This window comes from Protopterus annectens, chromosome 5.part0, assembly GCF_019279795.1.
Source record: "Protopterus annectens isolate FY-2018-M chromosome 5.part0, PAN1.0, whole genome shotgun sequence".
Classification (NCBI taxonomy): domain Eukaryota; kingdom Metazoa; phylum Chordata; order Ceratodontiformes; family Protopteridae; genus Protopterus; species Protopterus annectens.
In genome coordinates, this window is record NC_056735.1 from 1,860,537,059 (window position 1) to 1,860,549,828 (window position 12,770).

Here is a 12,770-nt window from a genome sequence, read left to right on the forward strand (position 1 = left end):
AGTGGCAAATCCTGCTTTAGACTTGGAGAAGGCTGACAAATTATAGTGTTTGGTAAAGGTATGCACAGATGACCAAGAAGCAGCTTCCAAAATGTCTTTGGTACGTGCTCCTTCCAGAAAGGCAGCAGAGATATAAGTGGCACTACTAGAGCGAGTCCTTACAGTTTCAGGCGGCTTTCTGTCATGAGGGCTGTAACAAAAGAAAACACAGTGGGAGATGCCCTTGGAGATTGTCTGTTTGGACACTGGTTTCCCTTCAAAGCCAATGGCAAAGGACACAGAGTTGGTCTGATTTTATGAATGGTTTAGTTCTGTCAAGATAATAGCAAAGCTGTCTGTGCACATCCAAGGAGTGAAGGATCCTTCCTCCCATCCTGACACTTTGGGAAGAAGCTGGGCAAGCAAATGGCTTGGTTCAAGAATGTGTCCATGACCACCTTGGGCATAAAGGATGGATTAGTCCTGAGTGATACTCTGGCTGGAATATCTGAATACAAACCCCCTGTCAGAGCAATGCGAGGACAGCAAAGAATTCCTGGATAGGCTAAACATCTTTTTCTACAGGTTCAATGAGAGGAACAGCTCCAAGGCAGTGAAACTTGCTGCAGACCCAGAAGACAAAGAGCTCAGCCTAAACTCAACAAAGGTGAAGAGGACCCTACAGAAGAACCCTAGGAATGCTGCTGGACTGGACAACATCATAGGAAGGATGTCACAGGACTGTGCTGAACAACTACGCACTGTACTCACTGACATATTTAATATTTCCCTTGGTCAAGCGAAGGTACCTGCAGTAAATCCAATTATTATTTCACTGCTGAAGAAATTATCTCCCTTAAGCCTCAAAGACTACAGACCAGCAGCCCTCATGTCCACAGTTATGAAAAGCTTTGAAAAGTTAGTCAAACAATACCTGACCTCAACCCTTCCAGCAGCACTAGATCAACTCCAGTTCACACATCGTGCCAATTGTTCCATGGCAGATGCCATTCTGGTTGCACTGCATCTCTCACAGGCACACCTTGAGAACAAGAGCAGCTACTTTACAATACTGTTTAGTGACTTCAATTCCGCATTCAGTGCTGTCATCCCACAACAGCTAATCGAAAAATTTGTTCATCTAAGTATCAACACCTACATGTGCAACTGGACCCAGGACTTCCTGACTGAAAGACCTCAAAGGGTATGTGTGGGCAATAACTCTTCAAAAAACATCACAATCAACACAGCAGTACCTTCAAGACAGTGCGCTGAGTCCACTACTGTTTACTGCATTAACCCACAACTGTAAATCTAGATTCAACATCAACCACATCAGCAAGTTTGCAGATGACACTACAGTTGTGGGCCCGATCAGTAAAGGAGATGAAAAAGACAACAGGGAGGAAGTGAGCTCACTGACTGACTGGTGTGCCAAGTTCAACCTTGACCTTAATGTCAACAAAACAAAGGGGATCATAATGGACTTCAGGAAAACACAACCAGCTCATTCTCCTCTCATGAAAATGGTGGAAAGACTAAACAACATAAAATTCTTGGGGAGATCACATTGCGGATGATCCATCTTGATCAATAAACACCAGTCATATAGTAAAGAAGGATCACCAACGTCTGCATTTCCTGAAGAGACTGAGAAAAGCAAGCCTACCACCGCTATCCTCTCCACCATCTATAGGGGTACCATAGAAATATCCTAACATGTAACTTTTCAGTGTGGAACTGGAGCTGCTCAGTTGCAGACCAAAAAACCTACAAAGAATAGTGAAAGAGCCAGAGAAGATAATGGGCTTCAAACTTCCAGCACTACAGGAGCTATACACAGCACAATGTCACAACAGAGCTACAAAAATAATCAGGGATCCTACACACCCTGCTTATGAACTGTTCACATGCTTGTCATCTGGCAGAAGATACTGCACCATGCGATGTAAAACAGCCCAGTTCAGAAACAGCTTCTTCCCTCAGGCGGTGAGACTTTTGAACTCTTGCAATAATCTCAGGGAAGCCAGTCACTGACAAGATATGGGACAGCCAAGACTTTTGGAGCAAATATATGAGAGACAGTTCAGATTCTAAACATTAACAAAACATAGATGGCAATGAATGTGCAATATTATACTAACTAGATCCTCTTACTCATGTGGAAATCACACAGTGCAATAGGAACTACTCCAATAAGAAATCACTCAGCTGCTGAAAATTACAGATAACGTAAACCTTGGTAATACGCAAGTAGAATACCTGTCTAATGTGAAATTATGAATATATGACCGTTGCATGTGTTATTGTATGTATGTGCATGTCTTCTCAATTCGAGCCTGATGCACACAATTTTGTTTAGCATGCACTTGTGTAGGCTATATGACAATAAAGTTTACTGTGATATGCAGTCTACCTGTTTTAATAGGGACAGCAGGCTGTCAGGGAAATTGCAGGCTGTGACAAAAACATCCTCAAGTGGAGACAAAACAGGAGGAATAGGTGAAGGTTCTGAAATTCCTGATGTAACAAATTGTAATATTTTCTGAAGTATTGAGAAATCTCACTATTTCCCATGAAAACACTGATTCATCCTACAAATCTCAGAGAGAGAGAGAATCCTTCAAAAAGAGAACCAGATACAGCAGTCTCCTCAGAATCTGAATCAGAAACCTAAGAAGAAAAACTGCATCTGTCCTTTCACATTCCCCTACTGGTTCAGGCGGAAATCTCTTCAGGGTTAAAGGAATCCATTTTTCTCTTACCAAAAAAGTAGAGTTGTGTCCCACTTACCATAACTGTAGGAGAGAGTAGATCAGTATTGCAGTACTGATTCTTGGACTGGGGATTAAACACATCCTTTACGGCTATAAGTGTCCCCTTACCAGGCAAGAAAGAGACACTCTTGTTGGTCTTCGGAGAAGGGGCAGGGGAAGGGTGTTTGGCAGAATGCTATGCCCATCCCTGGGGAAGTTGTTCCTGGCACTCTGAGTCAGTTCCTTCAGAGATTCCTGTCAAAAAGGAACAGAAAACAAAATATTTGTCTTCTCCAGTCTCAGCTACATTGGATAAGAACAATTTATTAGACTTTATCTCAAGGTCTAGTGCAGGCTCTTGGCCCTTCTTGTAAAGCTGATGCTCTTAGTAGTCAATGTTGCAGTACTAATTCTTAGGTCTTCCTGCCATATAGAAGCCTGTGACCATCCCAATTTCACAGATTTTGCATCATCTCCAGCCAATGGATGTCTGAGGACAGACATCGGGATATAAGAAGGGGCCTGTAAGCAACATCTTCAGGTCTTTATAGGCAGAGAACAAGCAATCTGATGCCTGATGACAGCACAATTTTCCCAGTTGTCTAAACTTAAGCATGCAAGAGGAAGCCAGTAGGAGGCAGAGAGGGAATGACGGTGATAAGGGAACCATCTTCAGGAAACTTCCCTCCCCTTGCACTGAGCAAGGGGGAGAGAAGGGACAGCAGAAAGAGGGGTTGGAGGATAGATGTTTGTACTGCAACACTGATCTATTCAAACATCCAGAATTATGATAACTGGGACATAACTGTACTATGTTGTTTGTAGTCAATGTTGCAGCAATGAGGGTGGCAGACGATCTGCTGGCCCTTAGGGAAACAGAAATAAGGTTTTGCAGGATGGCAGCTGCAAAATTCTCTAGCCCTGGAGGCAATACTTAGATGGTACTGTTTTGCAAAAGTATGCACAAAGTTACTAGTGCAGCTTCCAGGGTATTCTACGTAGGAACTCCTTTCAGGAAGGCCATAGTAATTTTCTAATGCCTGGTGGAATGGGCTTTTGATATGACCTGGTATTTTTTTTTTCCATGGTGAGTGTAACAGAACCTAATGCAACTGGATATCCATTTTAGTACATGGTTTGTTTGGTGACAGGTCTGCCCTCTTTCCCCTTTATGTAAGTCACCAGCAACTGATCTGCTCTGTTTTGGGTTTTTGTCCTGTCTATGTAATACCCAAATGGTCTGTGAACATTCACAGAATAAAGGAAGTTTTTTCTCAAATCCAAAGAAATAAAGCAGAAAAAAAAACAGGTAGACAGCCTGGTTTACAGAAAATTCTGAAAATACCTTAGGCATGAAGGATGGATTAGTTCTAAGGGTTACCCCTATCCCTGTGAAAGACAGTGGAAAGGGTCTTTAGACATGAAAGCACGAAGCTCTGTGACCCTATCCTTGCTGAGGTGATAGCTATATGTAAAGTGCTCTTCTAAGTGAGCATCATTACGGGAGAAGGAGCCGCTGGCCCTAAGGGAGCAAGGTGAGTTTTTCTAGCACATAATTTAGATTACAGGTAGTAAATGGGTTCCTTCTGGATGAGCTTGAGTGAATAACCTCATTTAGAAAAAAGGTGTGTGTGGGGATGTGAGTATATAAGAGGAGAATGGTGCAGACAAGCTGCGATAGCAGAGGCATGTACCTTAATACTGGTGTAGGAAAGACTCTGGCTAAACAGGCCTGAAAGGTATTCCAGGACTGGGTTAATGTCTGCTTGAGGAGTGGTGTTTTTGTTGTGACACCAGATGGAAAACAGCTTCATTTTGCTAGGTATGGTTTTCTGATGGTGGGTTTCCTCGTGTCCTTTGAATAGAAAGCACTTTAATGGGATAACTGACATTTTTTGGGTCAAAATTCAGTCGTCCAGGCTGTTAGCTCAAGTGTGGATTGAGTAATGATCCCTTGGGTTTGGCTGCGGAGGTTTATCTTCTGTGGGAGTGTGTGGAATTGCACTTTGCTGAGGGGCAAAATGAGGGAGAACCAGTGTTGTATCAAACAGAAGAGGGCAATGAGAATCATGCTGGGTCTGTCCGACTTGACTTTTATCAGGGCCTTAAGGGATAAGAGGTAAAGGCAGAAAGGCGTACAAGAGCAGGTTGGTCCATCTGAATGAGAACATCTCTACTTTCCAAGTCTCTTTCTATTGGGTTCTGGAACAGAACCTATGAAGTTGTTTTGGTAGCAGGCAAAAAAGGCTACTGAGGGAATTATCCACTGTAAGGTTAAGTCCAGGATAACCTTCCCTTCCAGCACTCATTTTTTGGGGTCTAGAAGATCTCTGCTTAAAGAATCTGCTAGGATATTGTTCTGCCCTGGAATGTAAGATGCTACAGCCAGTTTCAACTCTTAAGCTAGCATCCAGGTCACTGGGAGACTGCACAGAGGGTAAGAAAGGGTGTCCCCTGCTTGTTTTTTAAATCACTGTGGTTTTGTCTGTCCAAATCTCAAGGTCTCTGGAGTTAAATTCTGTTGAAAGGCTTTTATGGCCAGGTAAACTGTTAATAGTTCCTTTTGGTTTATATGCAGCTTCCTCTGCTGTGGTTTCCAGATGCCCTGCACCTTCATGAAGCCTAGGTGAGCACCCCAGGTGATGTCTGAAATATCTGTTGTAGTAGTCTTGTTTGCTTCTGGCAGACAGAAAATTGCCCATGGATTCTGCAATCTACTGTTTTTCTACCACAGCAATTCATTTTTAAGCATGGATGTAGAAGCAAGAGAATTTTCAGGGGTTAAGAATGCTGTTCCCACGCATTCTTTATGAACCACTGAAAGTTTTCTCATGTGTAACTTTACAAAGGGAATCATGAGAATGCAGGATCTTTAGAAATCCCCTTCCTGAAATGTGTTTCTCCATATTATACCTTCTCCGTATTTATTATTTTTTTCATCACTTGTTGACACTGGTACAATAATGCTTGCTGATTAATAAATATCTGTTTATACCTCTCTGATTCAATTCATCTGGCAACCAAATAAATTCCTGCTTTTATGTATGTATTCTGTATATATTAGTGTAACCAAACCAACTAAATTCCTGCTTTTATGTATGTATCCTGTATATATTTCTGTAATCACTATGTGCAACACTGTTTCTACTTATGTACCATTTAATGTTTAAGTTTTTTCTGCACCTATGTACTTTTCAGAGCTTTTCTCCCTCTGCCTCCACTGAAAATGGGCTCTTTTAGGCCCAATGGACTTTCCTGGTAAACAAATGCAATAAAATAAATTAAGTTGGTCAGGTAAGAAATCTTGTCCAGGGAAAGGAAGGCTTTCTTTTGTACAGAATCTATGAAGGCCACCCAAAAAGAAAATCCAGGTGTTTTGGGTCACTGCTGTGGATTTTCCCTGAATAAGATAGTCATTCAGGTAAGGGTAATTAAGAACCCATATGATTCTGCAATATGCTATCAAAAGGGAGAAGCATTTGGTGAAGGCTCTGCGAGAAGCAGACAAACTGAATGGTAAAGCACATATTTAGTATTGCAAGCCTGCTGGCACAAAACTCAGGAATTTCCTGTGACTGTCTGCAATAGGGACATGGAGGTAAGCTTTCTTTAGGGCTATAGTAACCATCAGAATCTGCCTGTCTGGTGACAAAGGACCCTTTCAAAAATATCTGTGGTCTCCTCATATTGCCTGCTATTCCCAGTATCCTCTCACGAAAGGAAGCAAGAAAGTATGTGTTGTCCTAAAACCTGGCAGTAAAGTTTGCATTTCTAACTATTGCTTCTGGTGTTTTAAAGCACACTTCCCAGCTAGGATAGCCAGCAGCAATACCCCCTATCGACCCTGTAACCGGTATACAGTACAGTTTTGTACCTACCATAAATGTAGATGTTCGAGTGCTCATACAGCTGCAGTCATCACAGTTGGGTTATCCTGCCGTCAGGCGGGTCCTCGGTCGGCCGAATTCCAAAGTCTAGGTCCGGCGTCGGTTGTCGTCGCTTCTTCCCTGACGTCAGTGCGGCAGGGGTATAAAAGAGGCAGCCGACGCCATTTTCTTCAGTCTTTCTTGCCCCAGATGTCAGGTGCCCCCAGAAAGGAAGGCAAAACATGATATTATGCAAACATACAAAGTAGATAAATCAAAACAGTAGTTGCAAGCAAATACACCATAAAGGAATACCCCAAAAAGGTTGTATGTTAAAGGTGTTTGTCATAAGCCCTGTCCTAAGAGGGGATGGAGGGAGGGTAACCTGGACTGCAGCTGTATGAGCACTCGAACATCTACATTTATGGTAGGTACAAAACTGTACTATGTTCATCGTGCATACAGCTGCAGTCATCACAGTTGGGTAGAATCCCAAAGCTAAGTAAGGGTGGCAGGTACTAAGCGGAATTAGGAGGGGCTAGAATGTCCTGCAGGACTGCTGTGGCAAAGCCCGCTCTAGATTTTGAGTATAGAGGAAGGTGGTAGTGCTTGGAGAAAGTATGTACTGAACTCCAAGTAGCTGCTTCCAAAATGTCCTTGGCAGGGACCCCCCTGAGGAAAGCTGCAGAGGTAGCTGTAGCCCTGGTGGAGTGGGATCTGATGTATACAGGCACTGATTTTCCATGAAAAGAATAACAAAATCGTATGCAGTGGGCTATCCATTTTGAAATAGTCTGTTTGGAAATAGCCTTTCCTTGAGCACCTGTAGCATAGGACACAAAGAGCTGCTCAGATTTCCTGAATGACTTTGTTCTGTCCAAGTAATAACAAAGTTGCCTGTGAATGTCCAAGGAATGTAGTAGCCTCTCTCCTTTGTTCTGTGGGTTTGGATAAAAGGTAGGTAAATTAATAGTCCGATTCAAAGCTACACTGGATACTACCTTTGGCATGAAGGTAGGGTTGGTTCGTAAGGAAACACTGTCCTGATGGAAAATGATGAATGGTTGCACAGCCATGAGGACCTGTAGCTCCGAAACCTTGCGTGCTGAGGTAATAGCCAGAAGGAAGGCTGTTTCCCACGAGAAGTATTGTAGCTCTGTTGAAGAAGCCGGCTCAAAAGGAGGCAGGGTCAGCTTTTCCAATACGAAGTTGAGGTCCCAAGATGGGGCTGGTGGTTTCCGTGGGGGTTTTATATTTTTTGCCCCTCTGAGGAACTGCCTTAATAGAGGATGTGAGAATAAAGGAGGATCTGTATTTTATTGTGCTGAAATGGCTGAAGCATGGATCTTGATGGAGGAGAAGGAAGGGCCACTATTTAACATCTCAGTTAAGTACTGTAAAATTTGAGATATATTTATTACCCAAGGATTCTGGCCCTTTTCTTGATTCCAGGAACAAAATCGTTTCCATTTGGCGGAGTAGGTTTTTCTAGTAGAGGGTCTCCTGGCCTCCAAGATGACATCCTGCACCTCCTTGGAGAGGAGAGTCTGTTGGGAAATTAAGATATTCTCCATGCAGCTAGATTTAAGGTTTTGAGCTGGCTGTGAAGGGTTTTGTAGTTGTGCTGGGACAACAGAAGAGGAACTAGAGGTAGGATCCATGGTGGTGAATGTGACAGGCTCTTTAGGAGAGGATACCAGTGCTGTCGTGACCAGTCTGGAGCAATGAGAATCATTTGTGGCCTCTCTGCTCTGGTTTTTAATAGAACTTTGGTCAGTAGAGGTAGAGGTGGGAAGGCATAGACCGTCAAGGTTGTCCAATTGAAAGAGAGTGCGTCTACTTTCCAGGCCTGTGGATGATAGGTCCTTGAACAGAATTTCTCCAACTGGTAATTTCTGTGGGTAGCAAATAGATCTATGTCTGGCTGTCCCCATGCCTGAGTTATCTGAGAAGACTTGAGGATGCAACTTCCATTCCTGTGGGTCTGTCATATTTCTGCTTAAGTTGTCTGCCAGTGTGTTTTCCTTCCCTGGCAGGAATTGTGCCTGTAGTTGAATCTGTAATTCCAGTGCTGTGTTCCACAGGGTCATAGCTTGCCTGCATAGGGGGTATGAATGAGTCCCCCCCTGTTTGTTTATGTACCACATGACTGTGGTGTTGTCTGTCCTTATTAATAGCTGGCCTGGATGCAGTAGGTCTTTGAAGGTCATAAGAGCATTTTGCACGGCTAGCATCTCCTTTTGGTTGATGTGTAGGTGCTTCTCTTTTTGGGACCATTTTCCCTGAATGCACTGATCTGCCATGTGTGCTCCCCAGGCGTAGTCTGAGACGTCTGTTGTGATGATTTGAGTTGCTTGAGGTAGACAGAAAGGGAGACCTGTGTTTCTTTGGCATGCTTGAGCCCACCACAAAAATTCCTTCTGAAGGCATGGTATGAGTGGTATAATTGTTTCCAAGCTGTGGCTGTGTTGAGACCATAAGTTTTTTAGGTATCATTGTAGTTTCCTCATATGCAGCTTTGCACATGGTATTAGTAGGATGCAAGATGCCATGAACCCCAGAGCCTGCAGGACTTTCCTTGCAGTTAGTCTGGTTAAAGTTGCCATTTTGTTGAAGTATTGAGACAGTTGCCCTTGTTTGTCTGGCGTGAGGTTGGCCATCTGGGTTGTTGTATTTAAGCTGGCAACCAGGAAAATTATCTGTTGAGAAGGTATTAGTTTTGATTTCCTTTTGTTCACTGTGTAACCCAGGTAGTTTAATAGTTTTACTACAAACGCCAGATGCTGCAATAGAATGTCCTTGCTGTCCGCTTGGATCAGGCAGTCGTCCAGATATGGGTAGATTTGTATTCCTTGTTGTCTGCAGAAGGCAATTACTGATGCCAGGCATTTCGTAAACACTCTGGGCGCAGTAGATAAGCCAAAGGGCAATGCAGAGAATTGGTAATGGGTTGAACCTGCAAGAAATCTGAGGTATCTTCTGCAATCTTGTCTGATAGGGACATGCAGGTATGCCTCCTTGAGGTCCAACGTTACCAGCCAAGACTCCTTGCCCAGCATGGGAAGAAGCTGTTGTAATGTGAGCATCTTGAATTTTGGTACCTCTAGATATGTGTTTAGAATAGATAGGTCTAAGATGGGTCTCCAATCTTTGTCCTTCCTTGGTACCAGAAATAGTCTTGAATAAAAACCTCTTTTGCAGGTACCTCTTGAATTGCTTTCATATCCATGAGAGCGGAAATTTGTCTTTGTGCCTCTGCCCTTTGATTTTGTGGCAGGTTTGACATGCCTCTCATTTTTGGAAGGGTGTGAAAGTGGAACCTGTAGCCTCTGTCTATAATATCCAGAATCTATTTGTCTTTTGTAACAATGTGCCAGTTTTTTGAAAATAAGGCCAGTTTTCTGCCCAAAGGTGCTGCCATTATAGCTTTGTTTGGCAGGCATAGGGGGAAGTCATTGTGTCTGTTTTCTAAATGACTGTGGTCTATCTTCTCCACCTCTTAGGGTTGGTGCTTGCCACTGTCTAGCTCTGTAAGATCCTTGAGGTTGTCCTCTACCCCTTGGGCGTCTGTATCTGCCCCTTTGGGGTCTGTCCGTGGCTGGAAAGGACCAATTTTTTGAAGGCCAATTTCTGCTGAAGCGTGGAGGTTGCACCTGCAAGAAATCTTTAACTGTTTGCATAGATTTCGCTTTTTCCTCCATTTTCTTTAGTACCTCCTCAGCTTCAACTCCGAACAATACATATTTTTGAAGTGGTGCATCTAATAACTTTGCTTCGACATGATCTGGTAAGGTTTGCTCTTTGAGCCAAGCATGTCTACGTATGACAGACCCCGTGACAGCAGCTCTACATGAGGCCTCTAAAGCATCAAAACCACACTGCAAGGTATGTTTACCCACTTGTTCTGCTCCATGCAACAAATCCTGCAACTCTTTCAAATCTGGTTGATCTGTTTGTGTCATTTTGCTTTTCAGCTGAGACAACAGGAACTGTTGGTACTTTAACATATGAAATTGACAGTTTAATGCCCTCATGGTTAAAGTGGCTGATGTATACACCTTTTTCCCCCACCTTTCTAATGCTCTGTAATCTCTCTCTGAAGGTAAAGGGTTTTTAGCAGTAGAGGCCTTAATCCACTTGGGACCCTGTGAAATTGTTTCTGGGTCAGCAGTATGGCTTTTATAAAGGAACTGGTGAGAATCAGGAACCCGGTAATATCTGTCTGGTTTAACAGGGGCTGGAGGTAAAGAGTCTGGATTAAGACTGGCTTCTGCGTACACATCATCCAAAATATCTAAAACAGGAGGGACAGCCAGGGGCCTATGCTGGGGGAGCAGTAGAAATTCCCTGAGCCTTTTCTTGGAATCTGAGTAATCTTGGCCTTCCCAGTGGAAGTGCTCTCTCAATGTATGCAGGGTTTCCCCAAAAGAGTAGTCCTCAGGGGGGGAGACCGAGGGAATAGACTCCTCAGCATCAGTCTCTTCAAAAGGAGAATAGGTGTAATCCTGGTCCTCAGAATGGTCTGAGGTAATAGAACCCTGGTCTGAAGAAGGGCAGTCTTCCTCCAACCTGGGTCTTTTGTCTGAGGGGGGTTGAGAACCCCTGATGAGAGTTATCAAATCCTCAGCCATTTTAAGCATCTGTTTTTTAGGCATGGGCCCTTGAGAGGAGGTCTGAGGACCCTGTTTTTTAGTTTTCATTGCAGCTTTAGATTTAGTGAAGGATTTAATAGAGAAGGTGGTAGGCCTGAAGACGCCTTCAGAAATGGCAGGCCTCGCTAAATTTTCGGTTTCCCCACCAAGAGTGACGTCGGTATCTGCAGTGGGAATGGGGACCGAGGAACCTGCGACCTCGGGTACTGAAGTCACCGGTAAAATAGTTTCATCGGTAGTCAGGGGCTGCGTAGGTGCCTCGCTGAGAACCGGTAGTCTGCCTAAGCGTGGTCTCAGTACTCGGTGCAGGCCTCGGATGTCGGTCCTTATCTTTGCGTCTTTTACCTAAAACTGGCGTCAGTGTATCCGACGACATGATATAATTAATATTTTTGCCAAAATAATGAAAGGCGAACTCCACCCAGTGCTTAATAGTGCGCTTGTTAAACCTAGTACAAAAACGGCAGGCCAAGACGTCGTGGTCTGGCCATAAGCAAGGTATAAAGAAAGAGTGAAAATCCTTATGCGGTATTTGCTTCCCACAAGAAATGCAATTATTAACTTTATCTGACATCGGTCTGAGGCAAGAAAAGTTTCCCCAACGGGGTACTTAGCTTTAAAGAAGACTTCGGCTGAAATACTATTCGTAAATCTCAGGAACTGGCCGACCGGCACTTGCGAACTGCTTCTGCTTTGGGCACCGCGCGGCAAGAAAGACGGAAGAAAATGGCATCGGCTACCTCTTTTATACCCCTGCCGCACTGACGTCAGGGAAGAAGCGACGACAACCGACGCCGGACCTAGACTTTGGAATTCGGCCGACCGAGGACCCACCTGACGGCAGGATAACCCAACTGTGATGACTGCAGCTGTATGCATGATGAACATCTTTTTATTCCTTTATTGTAACCTCCTTCTAACTGCTAATATCACCTTCCTTAGTTCTAGACCTGCCAGCTCACTTAAAGAACTACCACTGTAATATAATTTCTGTCCACTAGGTGGTACTCTTATACAGTCCTACTTGTCATGCCTATCCCACTTTCTTATAGTATCATTACATTACATCTCTGATGTACTTTACTTGCTCTTAAAGTTATCCTACCTTATCCTTTTACTCTTACTGTCATCGCCCAGCTATCCTCTCATAATCTCTACCATTGTATTAACTTATCTCTGCACTTACCCACACCTAACTTACCTTCAGTAGTCAGCATTTTAATGATTGTTCTTCCTGAGCTGCTCCACTACTTGGCTCTCTTGGATATACTCTCATCCAAATATCCTCAAATATCCGTAGCTGGCTATCACTAAACTTCCCACAAGAAACTATAGTCCTCGGTGACTTTAATATTGACTGGAAGAGTTGTAGCATTGAACAACCTACTACCCATATTAACCTATATGCTTTTTCTCAAACCATTACCTCCCCAACCAGGATAAACAAATACAATAAAAAAGAAAGTACCTTAGATTGGATGCTCATAAATAACCATCACCAAACATATGAAGTCGAG

At 43.5% G+C, this 12,770-nt stretch overlaps 1 protein-coding gene across 1 annotated transcript in view; it reads right to left on the bottom strand.

The window, feature by feature from the left end:
* SUGT1 (SGT1 homolog, MIS12 kinetochore complex assembly cochaperone) overlaps positions 1-12,770 on the bottom strand; it is a 1,565,243-nt gene that overhangs the window by 485,279 nt on the left and 1,067,194 nt on the right. The gene's annotated exons all lie outside the window — the stretch shown is intronic.